The sequence below is a fragment of the Arvicanthis niloticus genome, chromosome X (assembly GCF_011762505.2).
Source record: "Arvicanthis niloticus isolate mArvNil1 chromosome X, mArvNil1.pat.X, whole genome shotgun sequence".
NCBI classification, from domain to species: Eukaryota; Metazoa; Chordata; class Mammalia; order Rodentia; family Muridae; genus Arvicanthis; species Arvicanthis niloticus.
In genome coordinates this window covers 83,675,321-83,687,272 of record NC_047679.1, presented here as the reverse complement: position 1 = coordinate 83,687,272, position 11,952 = coordinate 83,675,321, and the positions used below count along the sequence as shown (strand labels likewise).

Genomic DNA, 11,952 nt, shown 5'->3' with positions numbered 1-11,952 from the left:
CTGTTCACAGCAGTGAAACCCTAACTACGGCAGATAGTAAGGAAAAACAAGTGTTAGGTACTTATTGGAAAATAACAGAAAAATATTTAAAACAAAATAGAAGATTTTATTATGATCAAGAACCATATCTTTTTCATAAATGAGAAAAAATATTAGAACTACTCTGAGAAGGATTTTTAAAAATTCCAACATTCCAGGTAAGTACTATTTTTAAAATTTAATCATATTTTCATCGCATGAAAACTGTTCATTTCAGTTACCAAAACAAAAGAAATCTCTTCATAATCTGATTTTGGGAGTGAGGATGCAAATGTTCTGTAACAAAAAAGACTAGAGAATGAATTTAGCTCAGTGGTAGAGCAGTTGCTACCATGTGTGATGCCTTATTTTTAATTTCCCCCATAGCTGACCAAACAAATATGTCTTGCTATATAGCCTAGGATAGCCTGAAACTGATGATTCTCCCACAGCTTTGTGCTCATAGATTACTGTGGATTATAGACCTATGCCCAGTATATGTGGCCTAGGATGTGTGTGTGTATGTATGTGTATGTATTTGTAGTGTTTTGCTTTTGCTTTTTTGAGATGGGTTCCTAAATAGTCTTAGCTAGCCATGAACTTACTACAAAGATGAATCTACAGACTGTTATTATAAAAATTACTAAAATATTGACTACAGACAGAGCTGGACAGTCTCTTGGTATGCTGCTAAATAAGCATTGTGACCTATCCTATATAGTCTATAAAGAATGGAGGAGTGAGGTGAGGATCTTGCACTTTTATTCCTAGTAGCCTGAGGTAAACTATGCAGTATTGAGGTCTGCATGGTCGAAGGAAAGTTGGTAGGTGTTAGTGAACACTGTTATTTTACTCCTACCCTAGGTAACCAGCTTTCATGAAATAGATGGTTCTTTATTAGTGACTATCCTTGTGTTTAAAAGAGAACAAAGGTTCCTGACCTGAATGTATACTGATACAATTTGTGTGTGTGTGGGAGGTTGGAGGGCAGCAATTTAGAATACTTTATGCCATTTTTCTTTATGAAATTTGAGAAGTACAGTGTATACCTGAATTTTTCTGTATTTAAGTGCACCTCCACTCCTTTGTTCCACTTTACTCCCTTTTAAAAAAAAGATTTATTTACTTTATGACTTTATGTATGTGAGAACATTGTCACTATCTTCAGACACACCAGAAGAGGACATCAGAACCCATTGCAGATGGTTGTGAACCACCATGTGGTTGCCGGGAATTGAACTCGTGACCTCTAGAAGAGCAGTTGGTGCTCTTAACCTCTGAGCCAACTCTCCAGTCCCACTTTATTTCCTTAAGACAGGGTGGTCTCTCACTGAGCCTAGATGTTGAGGTGATAGGTTTACCAGATTTTTACATGAGCTGGGGATTCGAACTCGGGTCCTCATGCTTTTTTGCAGCAAGCTCTCTTATGGATTGACCCATCTCCACAGCCACACCTAAGCTTATTTTTACTCAGGTATAGGCTCCAATTATTCTTGATTAGTGGTAATTTTCAGAACATTAACTTCTTTGCTAGCTGAGTAAAATGACTTTTCAAACCTGCTGTTTAAAAAATCAACAGGATTAGCTGGCAATATAACTCAGTGGAAGAATACTAGTCTACCATGCTGGAAAACACAAAATCAATTTCATTCATGGAAAAATATACAAACAAAATCCCCACTGTCTTAGTTAGGGCTTTACTGCTGTGAACAGACACCATGACCAAGGCAACTCTTGTAAGGACAACATTTAATTGGGGCTGGCTTACAGGTTCAGAGGTTCAGTTCATTATCATCAAGGGAGGGACATGGCAGCATCTAGGCAGGCATGGTGCAGGAGGAGCTTCGAGTTCTACATCTTCATCTGAAGGCTGCTGGCAGAATACTGGCTTCCAGACAGCTAGGATGAGAGTCTTATAGCCCACACTCACAATGACACACCTAATCGAACAGGGCCACATCTAATTGTGCCACTCCCTGGGCAGAGCATATACAAACCATCACAATCACCAAAAAATTTTTTTCAAAAGAAGGAGAGCAAGGAACAACATATTAAACTACCACCAAAGTGTTGTTATTAAGCAAAAATTGTTTTTTTTTGCACTGCCGTGTTCTCTGCTCCATAACTCCTCCAATCACCATTATTATTTTTATTATTCATAGGCAACTCTTAGATGAGACTGTAATCTCAGCAATTTTCAGGAAATGTAATTTCCAGGTCTTGGACAGATGGCTCATCAGTTAACAGCTCCTGTTGCTCTTGTAGAAGACCCGGGTTTGGTTCCCAGCACTCACAAGCTGTCTCACAAACACCTAAAAAGTCCTTTTCTGGACTCTCTGGTCTGGAGGCACATAGGTGGTCCAAATGTACACATGTAAGCAAAACACACACATAGAAAATACAATCTGTTTGTTTTTTAATTATGGGGCTGGAGGGATGTCTCAGTGGTTAAAAGTACTGGCTGCTCTTCCAGAGGACCTGAGTTCAATTCCCAGCACCTACATGGTGGCAAACTCACTTCATGAGCTTCAGCACTCTCTTCTAGCCTCTGTGGACAACTGACACCCACTAGGTGTACAGACATAAATTCAAGCAAGAGACCTAAAATATAAAGTGATCTTAAAGGTTAAAAAAAAAAAACAAATTTAAAATAATTATATCTATTAAGCAGTATATCAACCGCTTACTTTTGTGCTACAAAATGCTTCTCTTTTCACTAGCACATTAGCAGTAGGTGCTGCTAGTATACTCATTCTACAATAGAGAAAACCAGTGGAATACTTGCTTAAACTATCAAATTGAGAAAATGAATTTCAACTTCAGAATAATTGGTAACTTGTGAGTCAACCTAATGAGAATTAACAAGAAAGGGGCAGGCCAGGCATGTTTTTTCTGTTTTAGCATAAAAGATGCCTGGTTGTATCGAGTTGGCCTGCTAACACCTGGCAACTCTCGTGGGGGTTCAAGCCGGGAATGAAAGTTGGAGGGGGGTAAGGAAGACCACACAACGCTTTGCAGTACGGCGTCCTGGGTGGTCCCGGAAAGAGACTAAGAGCTTCTGGGGGCGGCGACCTTCGCAGAGGCTTCTGGGATCGGGCCCGGTGTGGCTACTGCCGCTAGTGTTGCCGATGCTCCCGGAGGCCATACGGCTGGGCCGGTCAGCAGCAGGGAAGAGGACAAAGCGGGATGTCGCGGCCGGTCTTTCCGGCTCAAGGTTAGAGACCTCCAGCTGCCAAAGGCACAAAGAGATGGGAACTGAAGTGAGGAGATTGGGGATTCAGGGGATGGATGAGAACGGACCGAACTCCCGGCGACTGTTGATGACGCCACAGCGGGTCGGGTCGCTGTTTCCGGTGTGCCGGCCTCTGGGTTTGTTTTGTTCTGTTGTTTTAGGTTAGGAATCAGAGAGATGCAAGGATGGACGCTAAAAGATGAAGCAAAGATAAGAACTGGGCAAGAAACTGTTGCCGACCAGTACTCACACATCTAGATCGTGTTCGTATGAAACTATCTGGGCCCTTTGGTTTCAGATTCATTCTGTCTCTGTTGGGATGGTTATTTTGAGTTACAAATTAACAAATGCTGCTGCTCTTGTGTTCAGTGGATTCCATAATCCGCTGTGAGCCGAGTGGGGGATGGGGGAGGTAGGCTTTATTTTTACAATTCACACTCTAACAATTCATTTACATTTGAATTGGAAGAGTTAGAGCACAAAGAGTTAGCGACCTGGAGATTGCCCCGAGGAAAGAGTTGGCAGAGTGCTCTCTATGATGGGATGTTTTTCACATCTTTTAGACAGAAAATAAAGCAAACTTTTCCTTCAAGCCTTTTTTCCTCAGGGCTTTTAGCTCCTGGTGCAGCTATTTGGCCAAATGGGGAGTAAGGCCAAAGAAGTTTATTGCTGGTGAGAGAATTTGCTATTCAGGAGCAGGACCCCTTTTGGAAAATCTATTAACCTGAGGTCAGAATCCACTGTTGGACTTGGATCCTGTCTGTAATCTGGTTAGGACATCATAGCACTCTGAGCATTTGAAATTCTTCTGTGCTAGTTCTTTGTTTAATAAGCCAAGTTAATTGACAGCGTGTAATCCCAAACTCCAAAACCTTAAGCAAACTTTTTTTTTTTTTTAAAGATTTTGAACGGCCAGACATCTTGATGCTTTATTAATGAGAGAAGCAAGAATGAAGCGGGTTGCTGCTTCTTATGTTCTTCAAGGCATTCAGTTTCTCTAAGGGACTTGTTTAGACACAGACTGCTGCTTTGCTAATAAGAGTTCTTTCATCCCTGTGTGTGTGTGTGTGTGTGTGTGTGTGTGTGTGTGATGTTTCCTAGAATTTAAATTTCTAACAATTTGCAGGAAACAGCACAGGCCATGGGACTATCCTTGGAAAACTGTTGAGCTCCCATTCCTAGCCAACCTGTGTTTCACGTGTGTATCAGCATAGTTATGAATGTGGCCCAGCACATTTTCTAGACCACAACTTTATGCCACAGTGCCACACATTTGAACACAGCCTGCAACAGAGGTGACATATAAACTCGAAAGTGTTACTGGAGCCCTTCAGTTCTAATTCCAAGTAGTGTTCCTGCTGACAAGGATTAAAATGCTCCCTCACATTAGCAAGAAAAATATTTATGTATACAGGACCGAATTTCGTCACAGCTTTAATTAAAACTGAAGAAAGACCTTCTCAGTCTGTCCTCACCTTGACAATAGCAGTGTTACAGATTATAGAAAAGATGATGCAAATATCAGGAACTATATGTCCATAGGTTGACTTTTAGACTCAGGTTCCAAGAACTGGGTAATGGGTCTTCTTCCCTGTATCAAGTCCCAGGTACCAGGGACTTTGGGTTGATCCATTCCCACTACCCATGTGGTATTATGGGAGTCCTAATTCCTGGGGACCCATACCAGTGGGGAACTGTAGGAAGCCCAGAACACTCCCAAATGGATTTTATTTATATGTGACATGAAAAAAATGTGTGTTTGGTCATGTATACTGATACCTGTGTGTTAAAAGAGTCAACCTTGTGTCATTCCTTAAGCACTATCCACCTTCATTTTGTTTGGTTGGTTTTTGAGACGGGGTCTTATTATGTAGCTCTGTCTGGTCTCAAACTTAAAATGATCTGCCTGTCTCTGCCTCTGCTTTAGGCAGGGACTAAAGGTGTGCATCTCCACATCCTGGTTCACCTTGTTTTTTTGAGATAGGGTCTCCTACAGGCATGGGAGTTCATCAGTTAAGCTAGGCTGGCTATCCAGGAAGTTCCAGGGATTTGTATATTTCTGCCCCTAAGTGGTAAGACCAGTGCACACACTGTAGTTTTAGGTAAGTTCTAAGGGTTGAACTCAGGTCTTCTTGCCTGTGTGGCAAGCACTGAGTGCTCTATCTCCACTGCATAAAAGAAACAGCTTATCATTACTAGAGACTGGTATCATATGCACTTGGGAAGCAGAGAAAGGAAGATCAATTTAAAGGCAAAGGAGACCTTGCCTGAAACAAAAACAAACAAACAAAAAATACAAATAAATCAACTATTTATACTTCTATCAATAGTGATACTGCTAACTATAGCAGAGACCAGTAGAGGACACTCTTAAACCTGAAAAGAAAGTCTTTGTTGCCACTTGGCAGCTGCACCAGGCACTTTCCCAAATCATGCAGCCCTGAACCTTACAGCCCTTTTGTCTTTTATGTACAAAAACCACATCCTGGTTGTCACACTTAGGATATCAAGAAACAGAAATACAGAAGCCAAAAAACAGGCTTATTACATTTTGGGATTTTCTTGGAACTACAGACTTAGATCTTTGATGGATGAGGTCTCTTTGTTCCCACTTTGGCAGGTGTTAGGGCCTACTTGTTGGGTTTGAAGGTCAGAATGATGCCTCTAATATGGTTTCAATTATGCTAAGGTCTGGGGGCCTGTTAGAAGTCTATTGAGGTTTTCTAGTCATTTCGAATTTTTTTCTCTACTGTATATAGAATTGAGTTCCTTAGACTGTTATCAAACCTCTTAGTAGGTATATTTCAACTTTCTTCCTCTCTGGATGTTGTGTCTATATTGTTTTCTTTGCTGTGCAAACGTGCCTTAATTTGGAATAATCCTGTTTATCTATGATGACTTTTGTTGCTTTGGGGTTCATATCCAAACATCTTTGTAGACAATGTCATGCTGTTTTCTTCTTTATTGGCTAATTGTTTTAGAGGAGTGGGGCTCTAACAAACCTAATGGCTTTGCAGTGTTTAGGCCTGTAATCTCATCACTTGGGCCTATAAGGTGGAAAGGCAACTGTGGGTTTGACAGCAGGCAGGGATACATGCTGACTTTCTACCTAAAAATAAAACAACAACAACAAAAAGCACAAACATAATATAATAGCGAGGATTCTATAGCAGAAACTAATATTATGGAACATCTCTGCTGTTTAGGTATATGATGAAAGTCAAGCAAAAAAAAAAAAAAAAAAAAAAAAGCTGCAGTGCCAGGGTTAATACATTGAACATAGCACACTGAAAGTGGGGGTTGAATCAGCAGCTAAAATGGCTCACAATATACTACTGCTCACTGAAGAGGAAAATTAATTCCTACTTCAGTGATGATACAAGTGTACCTCAAACACAGATGTAGGGAAATATTAACAAATAAAAATAGGGCAGGCCAGGCATGTTTATGTTTAAGCATAAAAGATGCCTGGATTCAGGAACCATTTGCCTAAGAACCCCACAAGGTCAAACCAAGATTGGAGGTCAGAACAGGCTAGGAATGTGTGATGTGAATTCCTGGCTCTGTATCAGGTGTAAGCTTCCAGTTGATTAGCAGCCTTCCCTGAGGGCTTTGGGCTGAGACAATGAGACCACAGCTGGCAGAAGAAAGGCTCTGGCGAGGCACACCCAGATACAAGAGTGCAGAGACCTGGGAGCTGAAGTCAGAGGTGACTACAAGGACGAAAGGGAAGAGTTGAGACCAGTGGTGCAGTCTCATAAGGTGGCAGCATATCAATGTTTCTGGTGTGTTGATGAGATTGGAGCATTTTCAGGTTAGTATTGGTGAGCGGCTAGCAGGGTCTAAGGGAGGGCAGCAGTGGACAGAGTAAGGGAAGATCCGCAAATCAGTAAGTGCTGGCCAGAATACACATATTTGTGTTGTGTTTAGATAGAATGAATTTAGTGCCTTGGTTTCCGAGTGCCAGACTGGCTGCTCTTGTGAGTGCTGTGTTTGAAGCTCTGGATGAGCCAAAGGAGTAACACTTTATTTTTGCTTTTTGAAGCCTACCAGTTGCCATCTGCTTTGTAGCAAGACATAAGAAAAATGATTTGGAGCACGATGCATATTGTGTCAGGAAGATTTATTCTGGAGGAGTCTGGAACAGGAACTTCAGTGTGAAGCATAAACATATTTTGGGATTAAAATAAGTAAAACTTTCCTTTAATCATATTCTGACAAATTTAGGTTTCTCTGTACCAACTTGAACTGACAGGGTGAAACTTTTGGCTCAAAACAACTTAACTCTGGCCTACATAATAGCAGGACCCCTGTGGAAGAATCTTATTTTATTTGATGATAGGATAGTGTTTCCTATTTCGTGTAGAGCCTCTACTCTCTAGTCAGGAAAGCAAAACAGGAACTCAGGGATGAGCTTAGCTTACATGAAAGTTTGAAGTCATTCACATTTTTTCAAATTTGCAACTCTGAACTGTATGCCTGCCCCAAACTCTAATCACAAATTATTTTTGAATAATTCCACCCCTCCTTTGGTTCACCAGAGAAACAACTGTAGTTCAAGCTATCTTGAGTTAGTGTTTCTCAAATTTTTCTGTGCCTCCAAACCAACAGTACAAAATGCTGGGTTGGTCAGTTGTAGTGTAGGTACCTGAATGTTAATTGCAAGTAAATTTTCTGGAAACGCCACTACTGTTATGATTTATTATACAGAGCTGACATTGGGGAACCTGAAAGTGTTACTAGTCCACAGCCATAAGGCCTGGACTAGATGAGGATGGTCTTCCACTTAACATAAATAAATTTCTAAAACCACATTATGTGTGTGTGTGTGTGTGTGTATATATATATATATATATATATATATATATATATATATATAGAGAGAGAGAGAGAGAGAGAGAGAGAGAGAGAAACATGACGTTTTTAAAAGTTGTTTTAAAAATTACACGTGTTGGTGTTTGTGTCTCTGTGTGGGTATGTACACATGACTACCAGCACCCTTAGAGGTCAGAGGGGTCAGATCCTTTGAGCTAAAGTTATAGGCAGTTGTGAACTACCTGATGGGGGTGATGGAAGCTAAACTCAGGTCCTTTGGAAGGTCAGCAAGTGTTCTTAACTGCTGAGCCATTTCTTCAGCTCCTATGAATTTTAATGTACCTATATTTTTGGCAGAATCTGGGGAACCAGAAGTTCTTAGTTTGTCTCACATTTTCCTCAGTGGTGTTAAAAGAGAAAAAAAGGAAATACAATTCAAGAAATGGGCATTTGTGGAATAAGCTGTGGATTCACTAATCAGAACTAGGAAATTAGTATTGCTCCTGGTGTCAGGGGAAAAGGGCTATTGGCTGTGGTTCATTTGCACTCCGAGGATGACATTTTCTTTAGTAATCCTGATTCCTAGTTCCTCTTATACAGGACCTCTCTGTAGGGAAGGCTAGTCAGATATGAATGATAGCCCACTAGAGAGAGAGAGGAAGGCATTTAAATATATTTTGTTTTCATAATGCACAGAAACTTTTGACTTTTTTTAAAACTATTTTCTTGTACATTGAAAAGTTGTGTATGTATCTGGGGTCACAGTATGATATGTGCACCATATGAAATGATGAAATCAAGAGAACTAACTTATTTGACACCTAAAATACTGGGTGGTTTCTCCTATTAACATTTGAAATGTTTCTTTAGCAATTTTGAAACATGTAGCACCCTGTTGCTGTTAGTAATCCCCATCCATTGGGGTAGTCTCAAAAATTCCTCCTGTCTAATTGAAGATTCAGCCTTGATTACCATCTTTTCTTTCTCCTTAATCTCTTCCATTCTCCATACCCTGCAGGTACATCATTCAGCTCTGCTACCACGAATATGATTGGCTTAGAGAAGATTGAAATTTTGTCCTTCTGTGCAGGCCTGGCTCTTTTCACTTCATACTTGTTTCCTGTATGCTGTTGCAAATGGAAGAGTTTCCTTCCTTTGCTGTGGCAGGGTAAGTGCATATGTGCAGACATGTGTCTGCATGGGATCCCTTTTATTGTAGGCACATATGCATTGCTTGTTTTGTATGGTGGTTTCCTCCAAATGGAAACATGTCCAGGAGGGTGTGGGAAGTCTCGTGGGCAGCAAATGTCTAGGAGAACAGAAAATTGAGAGATTCTTTGAGGGCCTCCCTAGCTGTATGAAAAGGAGTACACAACTGCTAGGTGTGGAGACTGGGAAACCCAACTTCACAGAGGTGAGATGCTCGGAGGATCAAGCTACCTGCAAGCTGGAAAGCACTCCAGGGTTAGTAGCAGCTTTTGTGACCATCAGCCGTGTTGAGGTGGGCTTTGGTGATGGAGCTGCTTTTGAGTCACTTCTCCTCCTTGTAAGTACCTCCTTACCCATGGTGCTGTTAGTGGCACCAGTAAAAACTGGTTCAAGAAGTCTGACTTCGGTGCAGTGGTTACTTTAGACTGTTGTAAGTTCCCTTTCTGAGGTGGCTAGACATGTGGTTGTGTCTCCTTAGTAAAAAACTCTGGCTGTATAAAGTAAAAGTCTCCCACATTGTACTTCAGGCCATATATACAATTTTGTTCTTTAGATACAGTCTCTCATTGATCTGGAACCCTTCCTTCGTGAAGGCATGACCCCAAGGGATCTGCCCATCTTTACCTCACTAGCCCTGGGCCAATATTTTTAAAAAGATTTGTTTTATTTTATATATATGAATGTTCTGTGCACTGTATGCATGCCTGGAGGAGGAGAGTTTCAGAGTTACAGACAGTTGAGAGCCACCATGTGCTCTGTACTGCTGAAGAACCTCTCCAGCCTCATGGGCAGCATTTCTTTGTGTGTGTGTCCCAGTGGGTGTCCACTCTACAGGTAGTGGGACCTGGGAGAATGGAACCAATAAACGAGGCAGACCAAAGTCTCATGCAATAGCTAACTTTATTCAGAGCCTCAAACAATTTATGCTCTAAGGGTTAAGAAGGGACATGAGTAAAGTTCTCATGAGTTCAAATGTTTACAATCACAACTGCAAGCCACATGCAGCAACGCGTGTTTTCCATAGAGGCATATAAAGGATAGTTTAAACATTTAATTAGATAATAGCTGCAAGTACTAATGAGTAATCTAATATAAACTCAGCCCTATCTGCTACACCTGGGAGGAGCATGCACCCACATTCCAAGAACATTTTGTTTTCTTGGAGTGTTCTCACTAGCACTCAGAATTCTCCTCACATGACTGCATTCCTGGTCTCTGTTGAGACGTACGTGTGCATGCGCGTGTGCATGTATGTGTGCACGCACCCCCCCCATGCACCATATGGAGGTCAGAGATTGCTTTTGGGTATCTTCAATATCATATTTTTGAGACAGAATCACACACCGAATAAGGAGGTCATGATTCACTTAGTCTGATTGGCCGGTGCCCCCTAGAGCTTCTGTTGTTCTGTTTCTCCAAGGGTGGGATTACAAGTTACCACTCCAGGAGTTTTGTGTGGATTTTGCGGGTTGGATTTAGATGCTTACAGAGAAGCACTTTACAGATTGAGACCTTGCCATAGTCACCTGGCCCAGTCTTTTGAAGTTGGGTTCTGGGGAGAGCATTAAGTTCCTTGTTTTTGCAGTGCAGTCGTTTTATGGCCTTTATCACTTCAGCAACAGAGCAAACCAGTCTCAGAATTTACTTCTTTTTTGAAGGCTATCAGGTGTTCTTCATCCATCAGGTGACAAATGATTAATTTTACCATTTTTATAATGCTTAAGTCAGTATCAACATGTATCCCTTCTCTTCCAGTTACCAATTTCATATTCTTTGCATATAAAGAATTCCATGCTAGGGACATAGCCCAGTGATAGAACTCCTACCTGGCATGTGCCTGGATTCAGATTCTGTTCATAAAAAGCTCAATGAAAGTGAGGTTTACATACATGTAATGTAGTCACCTTTTCCTTTATTTTAGTTTTTTTTAAAATAACATAATTAGTAAGGGAAGTTCTAATTTCCCCTATAATCTACATGAGTTTTCTAGTCCATAAATTCTCCAACACTTATCTGTGTCTCTGAATTTTTTTTTTCTCTCTCAAACTCTTCAGCTACCCCATCTACACCTATCCAGAGGAGTTTTCATTTGATGGAGCTCCATAAGTTGGTGTATGCACTTACTCCTTTTGGAGTAAGGTCAAAACAACTCCTTAAAATGACAAGTGATCTATAATTTTCTGGCTCTGTTTATGTCTAGCATTTTTACATTGTTTGTCTTATGTAACAGAGTGAATTTGTTCATGTTGTTCATTATTGTATGTTTCAGATTGGAGTGCTAACGTGGTCTTTCTAAGTTAAGAAGTGATTTTCTGCCAATATGGATTTCTTTAGTGCTTTGTGCTCAAGGTGAAGAACACAAAATACCTGGTTTGTATTAAAATCCCCTGTGAGTTTCTGTTTACAGTAGAACTAATAGTTGTACTTACCCCATCATTGAGAACAAAGGGTGTTGTCTACTTTCCGGTACTAAGCTATATGTAAAGTAAGAATCAGAAAGATGGCATAGTTGGCCCAGAAACTGTATTAGGAGTCAGTATTTAGAAAGCCGTGTAGGGAGTTTTTTCAGCCCTGCTAAAGCTCTCCCCTCCATAGAAGACAAAATCACTGTAAGAAGTCAAAAGCAGATCAGAAGTATTACTGTGGCCAACCTTCATTTAAAGCCCTCCTTTTAGAGA

At 40.7% G+C, this 11,952-nt stretch overlaps 1 protein-coding gene across 11 annotated transcripts in view; it reads left to right on the top strand.

The window, feature by feature from the left end:
• The first annotated feature begins 3,100 nt into the window (after nt 1-3,100).
• Nucleotides 3,101-11,952, top strand: part of Slc25a53 (solute carrier family 25 member 53) — a 53,312-nt gene continuing 44,460 nt past the window's right edge. For 2 of the 11 annotated variants that reach the window (XM_076918555.1, XM_076918553.1), the window contains exons 1-3: nt 3,348-3,513; nt 9,084-9,233; nt 11,544-11,623. The gene's annotated coding sequence lies outside the window, so the exon portion shown is untranslated. The other 9 variants (XM_076918554.1, XM_076918546.1, XM_076918549.1 and 6 more) reach the window with 8 other exon arrangements.